We start from the raw sequence: 23,190 nt of genomic DNA, 5'->3' as shown, positions 1-23,190 counted from the left end.
CATGGTTGGTCGGTCGGTCGCGGTCGGTCGGTCGGTCGGTTGGTCGGTCGTTGGTGATAAGAGAAGAGCAGGCAGGGAGGAGCCTTGAGAGCTGCAACTTGTCTTTTTGCTTCTCCGTTTAGGCATCCATGGCCCCATCTGTTGACCAGTCGGTAGGGAGCAGGTGTTTGGCAGCGCTTACTCGGGGCATGTCGCCCTGGGCTCGAAGCTCACAGCACTGGCAGGACTTTTCATTGAAATCAAATGTTTGGGGCTGGGTGGCACTGAGACCAGTGTCTGCAAAGGCATCCGGGGCAGGGGAGGGAGAAGCCGAGTTCAGGATGAGGTCAGCCCACGCCCTAAGACCTGGCGTCGTGTCCTCTTGCTCTGAATCACCTTCCCTTGAGAAGGCCCTGCTTCTAACCTGTCACGAACGAACAGGCTCACCGCGGGGCAGAAGAGGGCTCTTCCCAGAAGACGGAGGCAGCAGTACTCTCTTCCTACCCTTGGAGGCAAAGGCCTGACTCCTGACTCTCCCGGCTGCCTCGGGCGGGCTCCTGCGCTCAGCTCCAGTCTGAACGTGAGCAAATTGCAATGAAAGGACACAGGCTCTTTACCATCCCCAAAGTCCTGTGACTTCTTTCCCCAGATTTGCCAACCAGCCTTGCAGGGTGCAGCTGTGCCCTTGAACCCCACAGTCCCACAGTCGCCGCCGCGCTCCACACAGGGCCCTGTCCCCGCAGCACAGGGACACCCCATGGGGACATGCAGCTCTGGTCTTGACCCGACTGGGGGCAGTACAGTGCCTCATCTTTTACTCAGCTGTCCGCAGACCTGTAGGTAGCAAAACGTGAGCTGCCGTGAGAGCGTGAGGGGAGGACTCTTTTCTTTCCTCTTCTTAAAATGTGTATAAATACATATGCTTTAAAAAAAAAAAAATCTTTACCTCTATCGCTTTGGAAGAGGCTAAGACATACGTGTGCCCCGCACTTGCTGGTTGATTAAAGAACAGCTTGACCTGATCCATGGAAATTGTAAGCGCATACGGGGCCTGGAAAGAAATGCAGGAGCCAATTTGAGCGTAGAATAAAAATACCATCTGGGTTTCAGTGGCAATGAGTAACACCACTGGCTCTTCTGAGCTCAGACAATTATTATATGAAAAAGGATTTTAAGTCTGCACAGTTAAAATGGTAAAAGCTGTTGAACAATGAATAAGGAGACAAAAATAACCCAAGTAGTCATGCTCTCCACGCCCTTATGCACGGGGTGCTTGTCATGTCTGGAAACAGAGGCTGAGAAGAAAGGATGTCGCCAAGGACACCTTCAACCTGTAAAAGGATGTGCCCAGAGTTTATGGTCACCCCAGATGCCCAGCAACTGAAGAGGTAGCGGCGGGGGTGGAGATGGGAGAGGAAAGTCCATGTTCTACGAACTTCGGGCGCCTTCTCGAAACATTTAAATTCTCGACTCCAACCACCACGCATCCGTGGGGACCCCCCGCGTGTCTTGGGCCCATTGGCTTAGTCTTCCCAGGAGACTCCTTGCTGCAGACAGCCCGAGTCCTCAGGCCGCCCACCTCTCCCAGGTCTGGGACCTCTGCTTCCCTCAACCCATACCTAGGCCAGCTGTGGAAGAGAAAAGGTCTGTCTCCTTGACGCTAAAAGCCACAGGCCGTGGCTGTCAGCCAAAGGAAAGATTGCCTGGCCACCGGCCATGCCACCGTTGTTAATGAGCGAGAGAGGGGGAGCGTTGGGGGGCGCCTCCAGGTCTCCGTGGTGTGGAGGCAAGAAGGGAGCCACTAACATTTCTGCTGCTGTGTTTGTAACAGTAGTAGCTCATGTTAAGGAAGCCTTGACATGTGCCAAGCACAGTGCTAAGTGCTTTTCCATGTGTTGTTAAAATATTAAAAATAATCACCCGGAGCACCTGGGTGGCTCGGTTGGTTAAGCGTCTGCCTTCGGCTCAGCTCATGACCTCAGAGTCCCGGGATGGAGTGTGTGGCGCCGGGCTCCCTGCCTGTCCCCCTGCCTCTGCCCCTTGCCCTGCTTGGGCGTTCTCTGCCTCTCTCTCAAATAAATAAATAAAATCTTTTAAAAACAAATAAATAAAAGATAAAAATAAAAATAATCACCCAGCAGTTAAACTCTCTCCCCTGTGTAAAACCACAAAACCCTTGACCTTCACATACCGCCTGACACCATCCTGCCTCCTCTGTTCCCCAGCCACACATACACCCCCCACACACATGCCCCTGAGCACACACGTACACGTACACACACAGAGTCTTGCTGTCCTAAGTTCTTTCCTTGAATTCTTGTACCAATCTTGATGAGGCTGCCACCTCCATCACTTCCCCAAAACAAATCTTAACATCACCAATGACAATCCCGAGATCAAGAGTCGAGTACTCTACGGACTGAGCCAGCCAGGCGCCCCAGCTGGCCTCCTTCTGGACTCTGCAGCACCGGGCACCATGGATCACTCCCACCTTCTAGAACACTTGGGTATAGGATGGCTTATTGGGGATTAGGGAAACCCACCACTCTGGGCAGAGGCAGCTCCATGAGTATCCAGCCCCGGAGCAGAATGAGGCAGCCGCCTTCACCCGGAGCCTGTATGCAGTACACAGACTGCACAACAGTAGAGGGCTGTTCTGCAGGGCTAGAGGCTGCGGAGCCATCCAACTGTGAGAATTCAGACGCACAGAACAGGGAACTTGAGTAGACCTCAGAAAAGGTAGTTGGGAATGGGAGGAAAGGAGCCGGCGTTCCTGGAGGAGAGGAGTTCCTGGAGGAAAGGAGAGGCATGCCCTCCACTGGGGCAGGAGTTCCCCACTGATCTCTCACCAGCAAATCTCACCCAGTGCTGATGTGAGATCTTATTTTTAGGAGAGACACACTGAAGTGTTTTGGCCTCATGAGGTTCATGATGTATGAGATTTACTCTCAAATGATGCAGATCCATGTATATGTGCATATGTAGGGCAGGAGAGCGAGAGCTCAAGCAAGCATGTGGGGCAAGCCTGACGGCGGGTGGTCTGGGATCTGAGCTACGCAGGTAGCATTGTACTCTTCCTGTCACTTGCAACTTTCCTCTTCAGTTCAAGTAATTTCCACCAAAAATGCTATTTTAAAGTGGAAGCTAAAGGCAAAACCATGGCGACAGGGAAAAGATCAGTGGTTGCTAGGGTTTGGGGAGAAGGGAGGGAAGAACAGGGGATTTTAGGGCAGTGATAGTGTAGGGGTGGTGGCTGCACGGCATTACACACTCGTCCAGACCCACAGAGTGAGCGACACCGCGTGAACCCCACTGTCAGCTGTGGGCTCCGGGTGCCGATGGCTCGTCAATGCCGCTTCCCGCCCTGTAACAGGTGCACGGCCCCGGCAGGGGGCGGGGCGATGCTGACGGCGGGGGAGGCTGTGTGTGTGCGGGGGCCGGGGGGGGGGGATGGGGGCTCTCTGAACATTCCCCCAAAATTTCGGGGGAACCTAAAACTATTCTAAAAAAATAGTGTTTAAAATAAAAAAAGAGTAGCCGCCGCTGAGCCTGTACGACATTCAGTTGACGACCTGAAGAGCCCAACTTCGGGGCACCTGGGTGGCTCAGTCATTAAGCGTCTGCCTTCAGCTCAGGTCATGATCTCGGGGTCCTGGGATCGAGCCCCGCATCGGGCTCCCCGCTCAGCGGGAAGCCTGCTTCTCCCTCCCCCACTCCCCCTGCTTGTGCTCTCTCTCTCGCTGTGTCTCTCTCTGTCAAATAAATAAATAAAATCTTAAAAAAAAAAAAGAAGAAGAAGAAGAAGAAGAAGAAGAGGGCTCCTGGGTGGCTCAGTTGGTTAAGCGACTGCCTTCAGCTCAGGTCATGATCCTGGAGTCCCGGGATCGAGTCCCGTGTTGGGTTCCCTGCTCAGCGGGGAGTCTGCTTCTCCTTCTGACCCTCTTCCCTCTCGTGCTCTCTGTCTCTCATTCTCCCCTTCTCAAATAAATAAACAAAATCTTTAAAAAAAAAATGAAGAGCCCACCTTGGTGAAACCCCAGGGCAGGTGGTCCAGCACCTGGTCTCACCGTCCTGCACCAGCAGATCAGCTTCTCAGGGACCCACGTGCTCCCTGACAAACTGCACTGAGGGCCTCCCCCAGAATGGAGTCCCCGGGCAGGGGTTGTGTGGTGGGGAGGTGCTGTGATGGGCAGGAACACCTGGGCCAGTGGGAGCTGCGTGCAGGGAGCCAACATCACACGGGAAACATGCCCGCATCACATTGGGAAAGGTGCTTCTGCACGCAGGTGCTCTGGAGAACCAGGTTCTGAGCCCTGGTTGAGACCCTCGCCCCCTCCCAGACCCAAACCTCGGACTTGCTTGCTCACGGGCATCTGCAGGTCAAGGGAACCCACCAGCCCCCAGGACAGCATCTCCTGACCCGAGCAAGGAGGACAGCCCGGCTCCACCTCCCAAAGATAGATCCAGAAGGTGGCAGGAGCAGGGTCTGGGCCAGGACAAGGGGCAAGCCCATGCAATGTGAGCTGCACCTGGAGCAGGCTCAAGGGTCCCGGACTGCCCTTCAGAGCCAGTGTCCTGCCCCCCTCGCAGGCTGTGCTGGTGATCCCGATGGGCCGTGCAGGGGGCCTGGGCAGTCACGAGGAGCTCAGGCAAAGGGAAAAACCCATGGGGAGAAGCAACAGGCAGAGCGCCCCCCCTGCCCCCCACACACAATCACAACCACCTCACTTTCCCCTGTTCTGAGGGCTCCATGTTGAACAACGGCTCCCAAAGGATGTAGTTTTCCAACTAATGTTTTATTTCAAGGTGTATAAATATCACGGCCTTGGCCAAAGTTTGGACTCTTCATTTTAAACATATTCACCAAGACGAGTGGCTGATTTCACCATTCACATGTCTGCTTAGAGAAATATTCCAAAGAAAACAAGCCTCCATAAGTGATTGCCAAAAGTATTGTTCCCTCATATCATTGTTTATAGAAAAATAAAGTGTCCTGCACTATGGGTTCAGCAAAGAGCCGGAGGAAGACTCCTTGAGTGAAGGAAGACGACCAGGCACAGCAAGCCTTATAGCTTCTTATTTTTACAGAGAGCACATGGGTTATGCCCTAAGCCTAAAACCCAGACATGAAAAGATACGGAAGGGACTGCTCTGAAATTCTGTCCTCCTTGGGGCTTTCCCGGGAAGCACAGCAAGGTTCCAGAGACTTCAGGTCTGTGAACTTGAGCTTTCAACCCTTTCGAAGGAGAGCTTGTTTTGCATAGTCTGATTTGCTCTTTAAGATAGATTTATTGAGATACCGTGTGCCTATAATGAAATTCACTCCCATTTGCAATACCAATATTGATCCAATCATTGTTGCGCTCCTGAAAGTAACACAACGTCAGGTGTCAATTACACCTCCAAAAATGCCGACAGGGTATGCAGCTCCCAAGTGTTGGCAATGTAGGCAGCCCGTTACCACCAGCACAGTCGAGACACAGAGCGCCCCATCTCCCCAAGAGCTCCCGTGTGTCCCTTTGCTATCCATCACCTCCCCCTACCCTCAGCACCCCTGACTTATGTGCTTTCATTTTGCCTCTTCCAGAATGTCATCTGAGCAGCATCACCCAGAACCTAGTGTTCAGCATCTGGCTTCTCACACTCAGCCTAATGCTTTCGAGGTCAGCTGCTGTTTATTTGCTGAGCAGGGTCCCATTGTGTGGGTGTGTCACTCCTTCATCCAAGCCCCAGCCAATGGCCATTTGGGTGGCTTCCAGTCTGGGCAACAAAGCTGCTAGACATTTTCTTTCCTCTTGGGTAAATACCTAGCTGTGACACTTCCAGGTGGCAGAGGACAGTGTCTGTTTGCACGAGGAACGGCCGGCTGTCTTTCCTGGGGCTGCACCATCTCACACTGTGCAGGAGCCTTCCGGTGGCTCCGCACCCTTGCTGGCATTTGATATAGTCGGTACATTTAGACCTAGCCGTTCTAACAGGTATGTGGCAGAGTCTCATCATCGCTTTAATGTTCGTTTCCCTAATGATCAGCGATGTCGAGTATTGTTTCGTGTGTTTATTGGGATGTGTATGGAGTACTGTTTCGTGTGTTTATTGGGATGTGTATCGCTCATTTGGTGAAGTGTCTGCTCAATCCCATTTTTAGAAACAGGGGCTCTGCATTTTCTTATCCCAGATGCTAATGTGTGGTGGGGTGGGGCGGGACAGGGGAGGCATCTCAACGAGCTGATCTCCACCATTGTCCTTCACATGACCTCTAATGATGCCCTGGAGGGCCCTGCATTCTGCAGGACACACGTGGCATCCCGCCAAGTCATCCTCGCAAACAAGATCCCCATACTTAGAGCACGTTGGTGATGTGGGGGGTAGGTGAGGTCTTCTCTTCGACACCGTGGGGAAGGTTCAGTACAGCCTCTCTAATCCTGTATTTGCGAGCTCTCCCGGGTGGAAGAGAAGGCGTGGTGACCGTGCCGCTGGTACATTTAGAATCCTCCAGAAGCTGAAGCCTGCCTGGTGCTGGGCCCTCGGGGTGGCTGGATTTTAGTCGGTCTTAACCGAGTTCTTCCAGCCATAAGGGCACTTGGGGCCATGTGGCAAGACCACCCCGAGGCGCTGGATGGGAGGGGCCGGGCTGGAGCCAGAATGGACTGCGGCAGGCCTCTGGAACCGCCCACAGGCTCCCAGCATGAACGCAAGCTGCCCCATGGCTCCTGGGCTCCCGCCCACACTCGCTGGACCTGCTACCCTCTACCAAGGTGGCTGTTTTTTCTCCGTGCACAGTCCACGTGACCTCCTAGCATCAGGCTGTTGTGACCCCGAGGTTCCTCCTGCTGCCTAAGCAGCCTTGCTGCTGCTGCCCACGCCCAGTGCTCTGGGTCCATGCTTCACCGCTGGGGGGACTCGTCTGCCTCCAGCCAGGGGACGCTGGGCAATGTCTGGGGATGGTTTCGGTTGTCAAAATTAGAGGGGGTTGCTACTGACATTGAATCCAGGGCCAGGATGCTGTTCAACATCCTACAATGCACCGGACAGTCCCCCACCTCCAGGAAGGACCCAGCTCCCAGGGTCAACAGCACGGGCACTTTCTGCGTCAGGTCCATTGGGCACTCTGCTCAATGAAGGACGTGTCTAGTGCACAGTGTGTCATTAACACTGTGGCATTTTAGGTCACTGCAGTGCTTAAAACTGCAATGTTATCATTAATTCCATTTTATTTTTATCCTCATCAGGGAAAAAATAAGGAAAAGGGCGAAGACAAATGGAGAAGGCATGAATAATGTATATATGCCCAATAATTTGGACATAAATGGGACTGAAGACATAAGCGTGCTTTTGACAGATTTACAACTGTCACGTCAAAGGCTGGTGAGCTCCTGTGGGGTGCACGGTTGCCCAGTCTTTTTTTTTTTAAGATTTTATTTATTTATTTGAGAGAGAGGCTGAGATAGTGCGAGAAAGCATGAGCAGGGAGGAGAGGGAGAAGCAGGCTCCCTGCCTACGGTGGGGCTTGATCCCAGGACCCTGGGACCATGACCTGAGCCGAAAGCAGATGCCTAACCAAGTGAGCCACCCAGGCGCCCCTTGGTTGCCGAGTCTTAAAGTCTGCAAAACTCATGCACAATTCTCTTTAATGGTAAGGTCCATTTATTCTCATCTTCACATTGTTTTAATTGGGAGGCTTAGAAAAACTGGGTTTTTTTAATAAAAGTAAATTTAAAACTAGATTTAGCCATATGTGATAGTTAATTTTCCATGTGATGTATCACATACAAATTTTTGTATGTGATGGTCATCACGGCTAGGCTATGTATGGCACCCAGCTTTTGGTCAAACGTTATTCTAGATGTTTCTGTGAAGGCATGTTTGAGATGCCATTAATATTTAATCAGTGGACTTTGAGTTAAGCAGATTGTCCTACATAATGTGGGTGGGCCTCATTCAATCAACTGAAAGCCTTAAAGAACCAGACTGACTTCTCCCAAGGAAGAGGGAATTCTGTACTTTGGGTACAAATTGCAACTCTTTCCTGGGTCCCCCGCCTGCTGGACAACCCTAAAGATTTTGGACTTGCCAGCCCCCATCACTGTATAAGATAATTCCTTATAACAAGTATGTCTCTCTCTCCCCTCCCCCATATAAATGCATATGTCTATGTGTATATATGCACACACACACACACACAAACACACACATCCTGTTGGTTATGTTTCTCTGGATTCTCTGGAGAATCTTAATAGACTCTATAATTTTTCTTATAAAATGGCATTCATTTGAGATTTTTTAAATGACCAACACTTCCTTACTCCCATCACTTTGGCTATTTTTCCTTCACAAAGATTTTGAATTTCATCGATCCCTGGGTCGCCCACGGGCATGGGTAGCTTGGGTAACCAGCACTGGGAAGTGTGTCCGAAGAACAATGTTGAGAATGGCTGCCCTGTCCACCTAGGGAAGGGATCAATAATCATGGAGGCTCCAGCCAGTTCCGCCGCTTCCAAGAAACAGAAGGTCAAATCATGTGCATCTCCCTCCTGGGTACAGGGAGAAGGGTGCAGTAAACCACCGTGATACGGAGCAAAAAATGGGAGGTTCTGAGGAGAAAAAAGCTCAGGTCAAGTTCAAGCTAGAGCTGGAGCTGGGCCAGCAGCTGGAAAGCATGGCGAGGCGCAGGGCAAACAGCACGCCGTTGCTCCATGTGACCAACAGTGGGTGAGGACCAAGTCCTTATCCCCCACTTTATCTTTCATGGGTCCTAGAAGGCGAAAGAGCGCCACAAGTATTTGTTGAATGAACACACGAATGAGTGAATCCCATCAAGTCAGAATAAAGGCAGTCCTTCCGCACGTGCACATGGCGGTGATGTCTCCGCACGCCCCCCTAGTAAGGAAGCCTCACGCGTGCAGTGGCCGGCTCTCAGCACCTACTCTAATGCGTGCTCACTTCGCTCCTCAATGCTGATTGCTGAAAGACGGGTTTTCAAAAATCTGTGATCCCAAGTGTCTGAAATGAAAATACCTCCCCCACGGTTTTTCAGGTTTTGCATAAGAGACCTTGTGACGGCTTGACTGCATCCCCCAAAAGATACGTGGAGGTCCCAAGCCGGATGCCCCGGGGAACGGAATCTTACTTGGGAACAGGGTCTTCGCAGAGGTGATCATGTTAAGATGGATTTGGACTTCTAGCCTCAAGACCGTGAGGGAATGGTGGTGAAGCCGTCCAGTCTGTGGTACTACAGGTGTGAGCATGCAGGGGGGCATAAAGACAGGAACAAGTCTGCGCCCTGAGAGCAAGCTCTGGCACTGGACACAACGGAAGCTTCCATTCTGAAACACGCCACCTTGCATGCAGAACCAGGGCACTTCCCCCATGCTGGTGCCCATCCGCGGTTTCATACGGCAGACTCATTGACTCAGCCCTTCAGCAACCTGGGGCGGGGCGGGGGGGGGGGGGGGGGAGGCACAGAGAGGCTAAGTAAGTCACTCCGGGTCACACAGCTCAGCCCTGGCGGGGTCGAGATATAACTCAGCTGGGACCCAGAACCTCCTTCTTAAGCATTAAGCGATACAGCCTGTATCAATTTCCTGGGGCTACTGTAAGACATGACCACAAGCCAGGCAGCTTAGAACCACAGAGACGTATTCTTTCACTGTCCTGGAGGCCAGAAGTCCAGAATCCAGGGGCCAGCAGGACCGTGCTCCCTTGGAAGACTCGAGGAAGAATCCTCTATGTCTTTTCCCAGCTTCCGTTGGCTACCAGCGAGCCCAGCTTTCCTTGGCCCGTGGCCACCTCACTGCAGTCTTTTCCCCTGTCATCACGTGACCCTCTCTCCCTGTGTCTCTGTGCTGTCCCCTCCCAGGGACACCAGTCACTGGATTGTGGGCCTGCCCTACGCCAGCATGACCCCACTGTAACTTGATCATATCTGCAAAGAGCTCATTTCCAAGTCAGGTCCAATTGACAGGTTCAGAGGGTTAGGAAGTCAACCTATTTTGGGCAGGCGCCCGGGTGGCTCAGTCGGTGAAGCGTCTGCCTTTGGCTCAGGTCATGATCCTGGGGTCCTGGGACTGAGTCCACATCGGGCTCCCTGCTCATCGGGGAGCCTGCTTCTCCCTCTCCCTCTCTCCCTGCTCATGATCTCAAGCTCTCTCTCTCTCTCTCTCTCTCGAATAAATAAATAAAAATCTTAAAAAAAAAAAAGACCTATTTTGGGGACACAATTCAACCCACTACAGGGCTCAAACCTGTCGCTGGGAATGCTGTGAGGGGGTGCTCCTCCAGGGCTCCCCCAGGGCCAAGGTGGGGCCTGCTGACCGGGGGCACCTGAGGAAGCTGCCTGCAGCATGGACAACAGGAACAGCGATCTCTGATGACCTAGGAGCTCCAGGAAAAGGCCTCTGCACCATCTGGGTGTGGCTTCTCTGCCTGCATCGGAGCCTCTGTGTCTGGAAGCAACCTCTCAGCGGCTCTGGCTTCTGAGAGGCTCCTGGGTTATTCCTGAAGAGGCCATGTGCCGGCCAGCGCGACGCAAGGACTAGAAAGTGAGCCAGCTCTGTCAGGGGGGACAGTAGTGAGCACCTACTGTGTGCCAGTCACCACGCAGGACCGGGAAATGACCGCACGGCTCAGCCCTTCCACTCCGCTCCCGGCCATTCCCTCCTCCCAGCCCAGCCGTCAAGCCCCGACAGCTTCCTGCCCCCAACAGTCCCACCCGCCCTTGGCTGCCCCTGACCACACGGCCCTGACCCCAGCTGCCGCAGCTTGTGATGGTCTCCCAGGTGGAATGCAGGACCCATGCCGCCCTGCCCTCTGCATTTTCCTCTGCACCCCCGTGGCCCACACCCCCTTGTTCTTCCTCCCCTGTCCGGCCACTCAGCCAGCATGAAGCCCCTCTGCACCCAGGCACGGTGCTAACCCCTGGGGCTGCAGGCAGGGAGAGGCGTGGGACAGTGAGGGCACCGGTCATTGCACCGAGTCTAAGGGCTGTGCCAGGAATGCACAGGAATCCCAAAGGAAGAGCGGGGAAAACTCCGTAGCTCTGCCTGCAGAGGTCAGGGAGGGCTCCCCAGAGGAGGTGATGCCCAGGCTGCGTTGAAGGAAGAGGAGGGGCTAGCTAAGTGGAAGAGGGCATCCCTGGTAGAATGAGGTGAGGAGGGGAGATGTGCGAGTCACCTAGCTGCAGTTAGCTCTACCTGGCAGCAGTGGGTCTGCCGGGAGGCCGTGGGGGGAGCCTGGAAACAGGCCTGAGCTGCATCAGACGCGCCCTGCATGTCCGGCTGAGGCTGGAGTGATGCCAGGGCACCGGGAGGTTCCCAACGCCCACTGCCGACACCCCACACACCCCCTTTAGGCTCTACTCCAAGGCTGCTGGTTCGGGATTGTTGGTTTTCAAGTGCTTCCTGTGCTCTGCTTGCCCCTCAGACAGCTCCTCTGCTGGGATCCACCTCCCAAAGTCCTCGTGGGGTCACCACAGGGGGACCGTGAGCTCAGGCCACCGGGGCTGTCCCGTGCAGGCTGGACCCCGCAGCTTAAGCCTGCGCCAGCCAATCGCAGTGTGGGGTGTGGGGATGGGGAGGCAGGGGCACCAGGACCAGTTGCCTGGCAACAGCAGGCCCTCACCCCCCTCAGCCAGGCCTGGCGGTGCCCGTTGTGACATAGCCTTGCCCCCACCCCTGGCCGGACAGCTGCACTTTGTTGTGATCCTGCACGGCCCCGGGTCCCCTTTCCCACAATGGCCGATGGCCCTTGGAGGGTCTTCTCAGTCCCCTGAGAGCCAGCTCCCAATCCCAGGGTTCTGGACCCTGACTCCTGCCTGCCTGCCTGCCTCGCACACGGCCTTAAATCCCAGCCTCCTGGTCACCGGCCTGCACTGCTGCCCCCCTTCTGCAGGCTTGGTTCAGCCCGACTGCATCGGGCCTCAAACCCGGGCCCTTACTTCCCCGGATGCCGGTGCATGCACACAAGTCCCTGACTTCCCAGAATGCTCACGCCTTCGTACGGCCACCCTCTGCTCTTAGACCATACGTTCCCCAAAGTGCGACTCCCAGACTCCGGCTTGCAGGGCAGCTGCTGCCCGCCCCCCGGGCCCCGCGTGGCCATGGCTGTGGCCGTGGCCCGGGATGAACAAGGCCTCCTTAGTGTATGTATAATACCACCGACTCCCTTCCCACCCGAGACAAAGCTGCTTACTGGCCGGAACATGCCAGGCCCGTGTGGGAGTGCTCCTTCCAGGGCGGACCCACGAGGCCAGAGCCAAGGCCTTAAGGTGGGGACAGAGGGCTGGGCCGTGTGGAGTGGAGCGAACACGGACCAGAGCAGGAAGAAGGGGAAGCCGAGCAAGGGCCATCTCAGGCAGGGCCCCAGGTACACCTGCTCCCACGCCCAAACCGGTCCCAGGCTCCTCCCTCCCTCCCTGACCCACAAAAGAACCTCTAAAGGCGAAGGAGCCAGAGACCCAGGAAAAAGCCAACCAAGGAGTCCAGAAGTGACTTATTAAGGGGACTCACAGACAGAAGCGTGTCCATAGTGGGTCTCTGCCCCCCACCTCCCATGAGACCCACCTCTGTGGCCTCTGAAGCCTACAGGCTGGGGATCCAGGAGACTTCCAGAGAGTAGCTGTGTCACGCCCCCAGGGTGGATCAGGGGTGCGGTTACACAAAGGACAACAGGGTGTGTGCTCAAGGAGGCTTCAGGCCATGGGGGTCATCGCTGTGGATCGACCCAATCCACGGAACCCTTGTCCCAGAATCTCCCCACGGTACCTGCGTTACCCGCGGCCACCGCCACTCCCGCGCTCTCATAGCTCACTGCCCGCCCTGCTCGCCTCTTCCCTCCACTCCAATCGCACAGTGGCCCCCCAGCTCCGTGTCCCCTCCACCAGCTCAGTGTGCCCCCAGCTCAGTGTCCCCCAGAGCACACAGCCATCCCAGTACAGTGCCCACCCGGCACAGCGTCCCCCTCAGCACAGTGCTCCCCACCACTTGGCACATGTATGAGAAATGCTGCTTGAACCCCTGAACAGAGCTGCTGACCAAGCAGGAGGTGACAAACATCACTTTTGCTCATAACCCACCAGCTAGAACTGGTCACGGGGTCCCACCTAACTAATCGTGGGGCACTGGGGGTGGGGCAGGAAAGACCTGTAGTCTTTTGAGTGCCAGGGGTATGTAAGGGCCCAGCGCAGGCAGCCCCAAGATGGGCCCACTTTGGCCTGAAGAGTATTTTTAGTTGAAAGCAATCACAACCCAGCAGATTCAGGAAAAACTCTTCACCTCCCCCTCAACTGCCTAGATTTACATTGGAAAGGAGAGCCTGCACCAACAAGAGAGCTATTAACAGACATTCCTCTTTACCTAAGGAACTGATCTACATAACAGGGCAACCTTTGTTTTCCAAACACCTCCTCCCACCTGCCTGCTAATGGTCTTCCTCCCTACTTTACCCCCAGACCCAACCCCTCTTCTGAGCTCAGGATGTCCTATAGATGTAGGAAAGATGTTAGGGTTTGGAGCCGACCACCAAGAAAGAATTCTTGAGATGTCTTTGGTGGAAAAAGGGGTTTTGCAAAAGCCCGGGGACGGGACCCGTAGGCAGAAAGAGCTGTGCCGGGGTCGTGAGGAGTGGCCTGTTATATACCTTCAAGTTGGGAGGGGGTTAGGGAGAGCGTAAGTCTCTAAGGAATTTTGGAAGCAAGGTTTCCAGGACCTTAAGGCGGCTAGCTGTTGCTAAGAAAAGGTCATTTATTACTGTAATTAGTCATGAGACCCTTCACATGTATATCGGTGGGTCATGTGCGTGGGGGATGATTGTCAACATGTATCTTGGGCGGGTGGAGATAGAGGAAGTTTCCAAAGGAATTTTGATATGTTAAAGTAGACCTACAGGATCCTGGGGGTCGGGCTAAGATTGCCTTTTGCCCTTAGCAAAGTAATAACATCCAGGTACCTGCGTTCTAGAGGAAGGTCACTCTGCCTGTTTCAAGACTGTAAGTAGTAAGGAGATTTCCTTTTTCCTTCTGACTTTGTTCCCCACGTCACTATTGGCCTCCTGTTGCCTGACAGTCTTTGGAATGTCCATGTCCGAGTGGATTCCCCATATGCACCAAACTAAATTTGATTTTCCCCAGTTCATCTGTCTCAAGTCGAGCTGATTCTTAGTCCAGCCACAGGGACCTTGAAAGGCAGAGTAAATTTCTTCCTCTTCAACAGGTGGAAGAGAAGAGACTCAGAAGGAAGCACAGATCTGCTACTCTGTAAAAGGAGAGTCCCACTCGATCCACAAATGGAGCCCTGACCCGAGGCCAGGTGCCCACCTGCCTACTGTCTTGGAACTGAGACATGGGCTCCGCCCCTGCAGGGTGGAGGTGGGCATGTAGACCTTCTCCATGGAAATGACCAGAGAAGCTGAAAGAGGGCTTGGCTCCCTCCGTTCTGACCTCAAACTTTCTGGATGGGTTCTTCTTTCCAGCGGGTCTCTGGGCTCAGGCAGAAGACCCTGAGGGCAAAGCGTCCCCTGATGGGGACTGAAACTACCCCCTCAAGCGATAAGGACTGCCCTGAGTCAGGGGGGCCCTCCTGTGATTGACCCCAAGACGACGATCGCTTTGACCTTCACTGCCCACCAGCAAGGACCCACCCAGCTTTGTCTCACTTTCCCTTCTGTAAACCTGGCAGTATTTTCAGCACTTTGGAGACAGGCTTGGAGACACCAGGCTACTGTCTTCCCAGCGTTGGCCTCACTGAAATAAATCCCTTTCTTCTTTCACTGCCACTCATGTTTCTCTGTCTTTGGGTTTTGTCAGTGGCATGTGGCGAGCCTGGTCTGTCTGGGAACCCCGGAGCCCGGTGCTCATGCGTCCCATGCCAGCCACAAAGGAACACCCAACCTGGCCTTTGAAAGATGGACTAGAGTCCTCCAGCTAGCCTCTCTGGAGTAAGTCGACGCGGCCCTCACAGAGCTTGATCGGAAGGCCAGTCTCAGGCACCATGAGATTCTTCACAGAGTTCTTATTCTTCCGTGTAAAAACATTTGGGTCATTAGTAGACTGCAAAACTCTGAAAGTTAATTTAGAACTTCCTGGTTATCAGTAAATCTGCAATTGGGCAATTTTATAATTGCCGTAATCCAGTAAGATGTTCACTCCCAAACATAACATTGAGATGTTTGGCGAGCCAGTGTCGGGGTGAACTCAGGAGCATTTCCTGTGGGCACCGCTGATCCGATCCACCTGCTGCTAGCCTACACCAAGATGCCCCCTCGAGCCGGGCAGCCCGGCTCTGCTCACGGCTGTTTTGTGCCACCAACCTCCCGTTCCGTTTCTGCAACTAGCTCCCTGACAGAGCTTTGCTCAGAACACGTTCTGAAATGTTCCATCTTGCCCACATTTAGCAACTCCTTAATTAGCAACCTTTCCCAACATCCTATTTTTAAAACTATTATAGATGTGTATGGAATTTCTTTGCATCTTTCTGTTTGAATCCAATATTCACTTTCCCTGGCTTTTCGTACTGCCATAATCATGTTCAAATGTGATCATATGAGATTTTTTGAGCAAGTTCTTTCTATCTCATATCACATGAGGGATTCTGTCTTAATTTTATGACTGACCTTTTCTGTTCATCCGCACGGTATCTTCAGCTCATGCTCAGCATGGTCCCAGACAGCATCTCCCCAGACTGGTGGCGGTTTATCCTGGGCATCTCACGGATTCCAGACCTGATTATTTTCCTCTGGGATGGCTTTCAATTGTAAAGTGATTTTTGAAGCAAGGGGTAGAAATAACAATACTCCCCAGTTCTGGTTGAAGGCCTACTCTGTGTCAGGGAGTGCTAAGCTCTTGGCCTTTACCTCACTCACGCGGGACCTGCAGAGTGGAAATTCCCCAGGTGCTCACTATGGGTGAGGAGCCTGCAGGTTACGGAGGTGATGCAACTGGGCCGAGGTCACCCAGTCACTGAGTTGAAGAGCTGGCCTTGAACCCAGGACGGACAGCCGCCACCATCCTGCTCTCAGCATCGAATACCCTGCCTCCGGGTGGCCCCCCCTTTACAAAATGCAAAAAAAAAAACCCAAACACCATGTGTACTTTTGTGGCTGTGTCCCAGCCGGACCAGTCGTGCCCCCAGCAAAACCGCGACAGCTCACGTTCTCATTCACTGCCACTCATGGCACTTACTCTGTTTATCTTTCTTAACTTAACTTCAGCATCCAACCCCAGTTTCTCGGGCGCTGAGTGAAGCTTCTTCACTTACCGCACAGTTCACATCAATTCTTTGACTTGAAGGCATTTCCATTTGGATTAGCATTCTCCAGCAATAGCTCCACTAGGCTCTGTGACATTTTGTCCTTGTGTTTGGTGACGAATCACTGGTATAATTTTTGCTTATTGTCTCTTTCTGTTGTTGTACCTATTTGGCCCCGTTTAAAACATTATCTGAGCAATGGGATCCTGAAGGTTAATTTACACCTGCTAAAACAATTGGCTTTTACTACCACATTATTGTCTTGGTGGCCACTTAGATTTTTTTCGGTGCCTGAACCTAAGGTAGGCCACTCACTCACTGGCCAGTAGAAGACAGTGAAAGCAGGGATGGTCCCTGTGGAGAGCAAGATGGAGTCTCTCATGTCAAACGGTTTGGGGACCTGCAGCTACAAGATTATCACCAGGACCAGCACCAGAACTAACAGCAAGCAGAAGCAGAGGTCTGCAGGGAGCCAAAATCCATTAAATCTCTGTGTAGAGGGGAGGATCTGGGGCACCTGGGTGGCTCAGTCAGTTGAGTAACCGACTCTTGATTTCAGCTCAGGTCAAGACCTCAGGGTCATGAGATGGAGCCCCAGCTCAGACTCCGCCCTGGGTATGGAGCCTGCTTAAGACTCTCTCCTTCTCCCTCTGCCCCTTCCCTCTCTCCCCCTCACTTAGAAAAAAGGGGCAGGAGGATTTTTGCAGCAAACAATCAGACCCCTCTGTGTCTGACCACTTCAAAAATGGAGCTGCCGCCGGAGGCTCTGCCCGACTGCGCTCCAAGAAGAACCGAGATCCTTCCCTGCTGGGACGTAAGAAGCAGTAAGCCTGGAGAGGGAACCGGGACGGAGGCCTTATCTCAAGGGCGTGCCCACAGACTGCCTTTGTGTTTGGTTCCTTAACTTCCTACATCCTTGTTATCTGTTTGTGGTGTGGCTTGTCTTCTGTCCTGCTCCGGGTGCTGTGTAAGAAGCCAAGTTAATCATGCGGTGAATTGTCATTGAGTTTGGAATCCTGAACCTGCTTCGTATTATGATTAACTTTGCTTTATGATTGAATAAAGCAGGACGTTGTGGAAAGACACAACTCGTGTGTGCGCTCCTTCATAGTGGGCTCGTGACAGTCCCTTTCCTGCTTCCTTTTATTTTTTTAAAGATTTTATTTTTGAGCAATCTCTGCGCCTGATGTGGGGTTCGAACTCACAACCCTGAGGATCAAGAGTTGCATGCTCCTCCGACTGAGCCATCCTGGCTCCCCCCTTTCCTGCTTCCTTTTAATAGAGAATTCTGATGAGCTAACTTCAATCCCAGGAGAAAGAGCACAACGCTTAATTTTAGAAGAATTATTACCCTGCTGACAATACAGTGGTACTGTCCTATCACCTTGATAGCCATACCGTCATGATGAAGCCAATCGCTCCAGTCCATTGATGGCAAGGGAAGAACTGGAAAGGAAGGAAGGATTTCACCATTGCCTCCCTATGCCACACTCCAAACGTCTTATCTTCTAAAAATTTAGTTGATTTTTATAAGTCAAAATCCTTGGGAATATTTTCGAGCAATATTTGAAAATTCTAGGCTTACTAGAGCCAATGACAAGTCAGATGGGTTAAATATGCAGACTTGGCAAAAGCTCAGATGACATCATGATGGTTCTTGGTCGCTGGGCATCACCACTCATCAATTTTCAAAGTGTTAGAACCCTGACGATAATCCGCCTACCTTAGAAAGAAAGAACGCTTAAAAGGAACAGGGCATCTATTTTTAGAAGTAGCAATTTTCAGGGAACCAGACAGTGTACCAAATTAATTGAGTCACAGTTAAGGCGGGGTGCCGGGGGGCGGGGGGGGGGGAGGGGAGGCTGCTCTCTAATGGAGAAAACAGATTAAAACAGTTGACCCAGTTTTTATGAGAGTGCTTCACAAGCAAACTTCTAGTTCTACAGTGTTTTATCAAGTCTAGTTCTAAAATCGATATTTTAACATAAATGTGGGGGGAAATATTTACTAAGATGTTTCAACGTGTCAGATTTCTGAAAGTGCAAAACATGCCAAATACCCAAACGAAACTTGGAGAGGATTTCAGTGCAGTAAGTACTTTTCAAATCAAGTTTGAATGCACCGTTCATCTTTCTTTTTTCAGTAGAGTGATTCATGTTCTGGACCAGGGTCAACAAGGCTGACTCTTACCGAAAGAGAAGGGGTAAAGCTCTAAAGTCTCCAAGATTAAACAACAATAACAACAACAACAACAACAAACCCAATCACATCTCTAGTCTTTTAAAAAAAGTTTCAGGGTCAGATTAACAGAGTCAGCATTTTAACCGTCTATTCATGATATGCACAGAACCACATGAAGCTTGATGTCAGATTGGACAAACATGCTCGGCTGTCTTGAAACGTCCTGGTAAGAAACGACGCCATTTTGCTTGGAGATGCACGGAACCAGCTGCTGTTTGGAAAGGGCTGCCCAGCCTGGTGCCCTTTGATGAGTTCATTGTTTGCTCTCACAATGCGATGTCTCCATCTAGAAATCCAGAATGACTGTCAGCTCCGGGTAGCCTGTCCTGGAATCAGCACAATGTCAGGGGTAAAGCTGGGTCCTCTTGCTGTGTGGCCCATATAGGGGAAGGGGATTACTGCTTGATCCCAGGGCTCATCTTCATGGCACTGGGAGGCCAGAGGCTGGCATGACCACCCCACCCTCAGGCCTGCCCCACGTCTGTGTCCCTGGGAGAGGCAGAACCGCGTCCTCTCACAGTCCCGAGCATGCAGGAGTCCTGCAGCGTTCACCACTTGGATTGATAGTTCCTGTCTGTTTCTCCAGAGAGGATGCCACTTCCTTGAGGGCGGGGACCCTCTAGCTTTCATCTTTGCAGAGCCAAAGCCTGGGCCATGACAGGCACATACATCATAATGCTGAAGGCTGGGCAGGAGAATAGGAGAGCTGGCCAAGATTCGGATCTCATCCACACCCCCACATACCCCCACTCTTTTATAGAGTATGTAGCTCATCAAACACTAGCCACGGGTTCTGAGTCCTTCCGCCTTCTGCCGCCTGCCAGCTTATCCCCATCTGCACACACCTTCTCCCCTCCCCCACCAACTCATCTAACAGAAGATTCACCCCTTCCCATTAGGAGAAAAAGAGGATAAAGGGCTGACCAGCTCACGAGTTCTACCCTAAACATCTGGAATATTTTCAGAGCTGCTTACTTGAAAGGTCTTGGACTTCACTGTCAGACCCGGATCCAACGCCCTTCCTCCATCTCTTGGCCTTAGGAGCCTCACTTTCTTGGGGTGGAGGGCTTTATCATTCCTGGAGAGCAGGTCAGATCACAGCGGGGGGCAGACACTAGTTCAACAGAAGCTGTCATTCTTCACCCCAGTGTGAGGCTTTGGGGATATAGATGCATCTTTACCAAAAGAATCCCATGGCGCAGATTTTAAAGCATCTGCATTCCTCACTTCCTTTCATGAGAGCAATTTATGGAACAGCACATAAGAAATCCCATCTAAATCCATTTTCTTATTGTACGCAGTTCACAGTCAAGTGCCCAGAATGATCCTGCTGTTACACACGCACGTGCACACACACACACACACAGAGTCCTCCAATCTTAAGGCAAAGCGTTGCCAGAAACTGGTGTGAAGGTGTTGACGCAGTCAAGTTCCTATCAGTTCCTATCAGTCCGCTGAACCAGAGGACTCTCGACCTGTCTTTCATCTTCAAGGACCAGCATGACGAGGAGAGAGGAGGCCATCAGGCCCATCTGGGAAAGGCAAGCAGGCAGCAAACTGATGCTTCTGGTTGGTGAGAAACTTCCCATTTCATAATAATGTTTAAAGACAAGGCTTTTCAACCGTGAGCACCCGGTGGGATGGACACTTAGCCCTGCCCGATTTCCACCCTGTTGACAAGACAGCTACGGCCCACTCCAGTTCTGAGCCCACTTGAGCCTCTGGCGTGGTGTCTGCAGGCAAGGGGCTGTATATGGGTACATGTATACCCATACAGACCTTCCTCCCCCAGTTTATGAAAGGGCTGTGTTTATTTGGTACCTGAAATGCAAAGAAACCAAGTTAGAGTGTTACTAATGACTAATGCCACAGAAGCAGACACCCCTGGAACCCAGTTTCTGGCCGTCGGGAGCAGATGGCCCGGGACACGGCCCTAGCAACGGGCCCCAACCTCTGGGAACACACAGGTTCACAGACACGGTCTCTGCACCCAAGGAGCCCACAAGCTCGGGTGGAAGCTGGCCTGCAAGCAGCCAGGAACAGCTGACGCCACAGGGGTGTCTTACAGCGGGGCAGCTGGAGCACAGAGGCAGGGGCTGGCTCCTAGAGGAGAAATGGGATCCGCCAGCAGACGGAGCAGGAAAGGGCCTCCCCGGAAGTACCTGAACCAGCTGTGCGTGGCTGGGGCAGTTGGCCAAGCGGAGGAGCAGAGAAAAGCCACCTCTGGACCACTCGGGAGGTGATGCCCGCTCTGGGGCCGCACCCACCAGCTCTGCATTTAGAGAGAGACGTGGGACTAAAATGGACTGGCCTGGGAAGGGAGGAAGCCAATCTCAAGCAAGATGCTGGTGCAGGGGCCACAGTGACTGGCCAGAGACCGCTGAGGGCAGGAGTAGCAGTGCGAGGGCAGGTGAGGACAGACTGAAGGAGCACCTAAGAGGCACAGTGGCAGGACTCGGTGATCGCTGAACGCAGAAACCAAGAGATAGAAGGGTCTAAAATAACAGCAAGTTTCTGGCAGGGCGGGGGGCTGGCCAGACAGCAGGGCAAGGACAGGGAAGGGCAAACAGGTTTAAGGTAGGACAGAATCCAGTAGGAAGTTCAGCTATGAGCTTGCTGAGTGGCATAGCTGTGTTCATCCAGATGGCGATGTCTGACAAGAAGCTGGTTATATAGATGATAGGAACTCTGTACAAATAAATATACGGGCAGGTGGTGCTAGAAATCCTGTTGGGTTGCATCCGTGCATGGGTAATACTCAAAAAAAAAAAAAAAAGTTCGCACTATAGGCCAGGCACCGTGCTAGGTTGTGGGCAGGCAGAGGTGAAGGAGCCCACTGGGGGCTGGGAGGGTCCTGGCAGGCAAATCCAAGACAATATGCCCAAGCGGTAGAACAAGCTACATGAGGTGCTATGGGAGCAAAGCAGAGAGCACCAAACCCAGAATGAGGCTGAAGAGGTGAGGGAGGAGGTGGTAGAATCCGCCCCCAACCCCCAGGGAAGGGGCAGTAACCTGAGCCTGAGCGATGAAATGATCAAGGTCAGAGGTATGTGACGGTGGTAGTGGTGTGGAAGGGGGGAGAGGACAACACACGAGACAGAGACAGGAGACAGAGTGTGACTTGTTTGTGGGGGGGCGTGGGGGGCGTGGGGAAGGGGTGGGCTGGGGGCAGAGATGGGATTATAGGGGGGCCGGGTCATCAGTCTGCTGGGTCACATCACATACACGGAGTTTGAATGTTAGGCTTAGAGCAACTGAGAGCCATCAAAAACCTAAGCACGGGAGTGGCATGATACCTTTTGCTTTTTAAAAAGATCGCTTGTGTTGCAAAGTGAGGGTGGATTAAAAGGGAAAAGTCAGGAAGCTGGGAGAGCAGACAGGAAGCTGTTGGGGTAGAAAGTGGTTATAGTATCAGAGAAGTGTTCAGGAGGTAGACAGACCAGATTTGGTGACAGGCTGGACCTGAGCGGGCAGCAGACACGGTGCCCAAGTTCTGGGCTCAGCCACCTGGCCCGATGTCCCCGGAGCCGGATGGGACTGCAGTGGGGGAGTGTAACAACAGGGCCCGGGTCAGAGCCTCAGGAGACCCAGAGTGTGAGGCTGGATGCGGGCAGAGGAGCCTGCAGAGGAGGTGGAGAACAGAAGTTCAGCTAAGAGGTAGAGAACCCGGGGGAACGAGGCATCAGTGAACTAGCAGGTTTGAAGAAGGAATCGGTAGAGACCACAAACCCAAGAGGTCAACTGAAAGGCTGAGGTATCTGCTGGATGTGTGGGTCAAGTCCGGTTCAGTGATGGGGCAAGTACAAAAGCCTGATGACATGGCTTAAAGTGGAGACACCAACACGTGTCTTCCTGAGAAAGGAAGGTGGGCTGGCATTTGGTATAGAACAGTTAACTGAAAAAACCTGGATTCTAGCTCTGGCTCTTGCCACACAGCTGGTACTGGTTTCCCATCTGTAAGATGGGGATAATAATGTGTGCTGGCCCAGACAAATCCCAGGGGACCCTAAAACTCACCGCCCTTTGAAAGACTTATAATCATCCCTGTATTCTTTCTGCCTGTACAGGGCCACTTTTTTGCTCTACTACCACTCAGTTCAAAATATAAACACACTTCTTAAAGTTCTTCAACGGCTCTAAGAGAAAATTTTCAGGTGCAACGTTCTTCCTTTGAAATTAGGAGTCCTTTTAAAATTAGTGAAACTAAAACAATTGGCAATAAAGCTGTTATATGGAAGCAAGTTAATTTTCATCAACCTAATGCAAGATAATTTGTTACATAGGCTCCTCAAACATTTCATAAATTATTTCAACCGGGGTCATGTGTTTAAACTCAAGTTTAAAAAATTAAATTGGGGTGCCTGGCTGGCTCAGTGGCTGGAGCCTGTGACTCTTGATCTCAGGGTTGAGTTCTAGCTCCAGGATGGGTGTAGAGATGACTTAAAAATAAAATCTAGGGCGCCTGGGCGGCTCAGGCGTCAAGCGTCTGCCTTCGGCTCAGGTCATGGTCCCAGGGTCCTGGGATCGAGCCCCGCATCGGGCTCCCTGCTCGGTGGGAAGCCTGCTTCTCCCTCTCCCGCTCCCCCTGCTTGTGTTCCCTCTCTCGCTGTGTCTCTTTCTGTCATATAAATAAATAAAATCTTAAAAAATTAAAATAAAATAAAATAAAATAAAATGAAGGCAGGAGGGAATTGTGTCTTTCCCAGGCTGGCTGTTTGTGCTCCCTGCAGGG

The sequence above is a fragment of the Callorhinus ursinus genome, unplaced genomic scaffold (genome assembly GCF_003265705.2).
Source record: "Callorhinus ursinus isolate GAN/ISIS: 27379988/994484 unplaced genomic scaffold, GSC_fseal_2.0 scaffold75, whole genome shotgun sequence".
Lineage (NCBI taxonomy): Eukaryota > Metazoa > Chordata > Mammalia > Carnivora > Otariidae > Callorhinus > Callorhinus ursinus.
The sequence above is the reverse complement of the archived record's forward strand: the minus strand, read 5'-3'. Positions refer to the sequence as shown.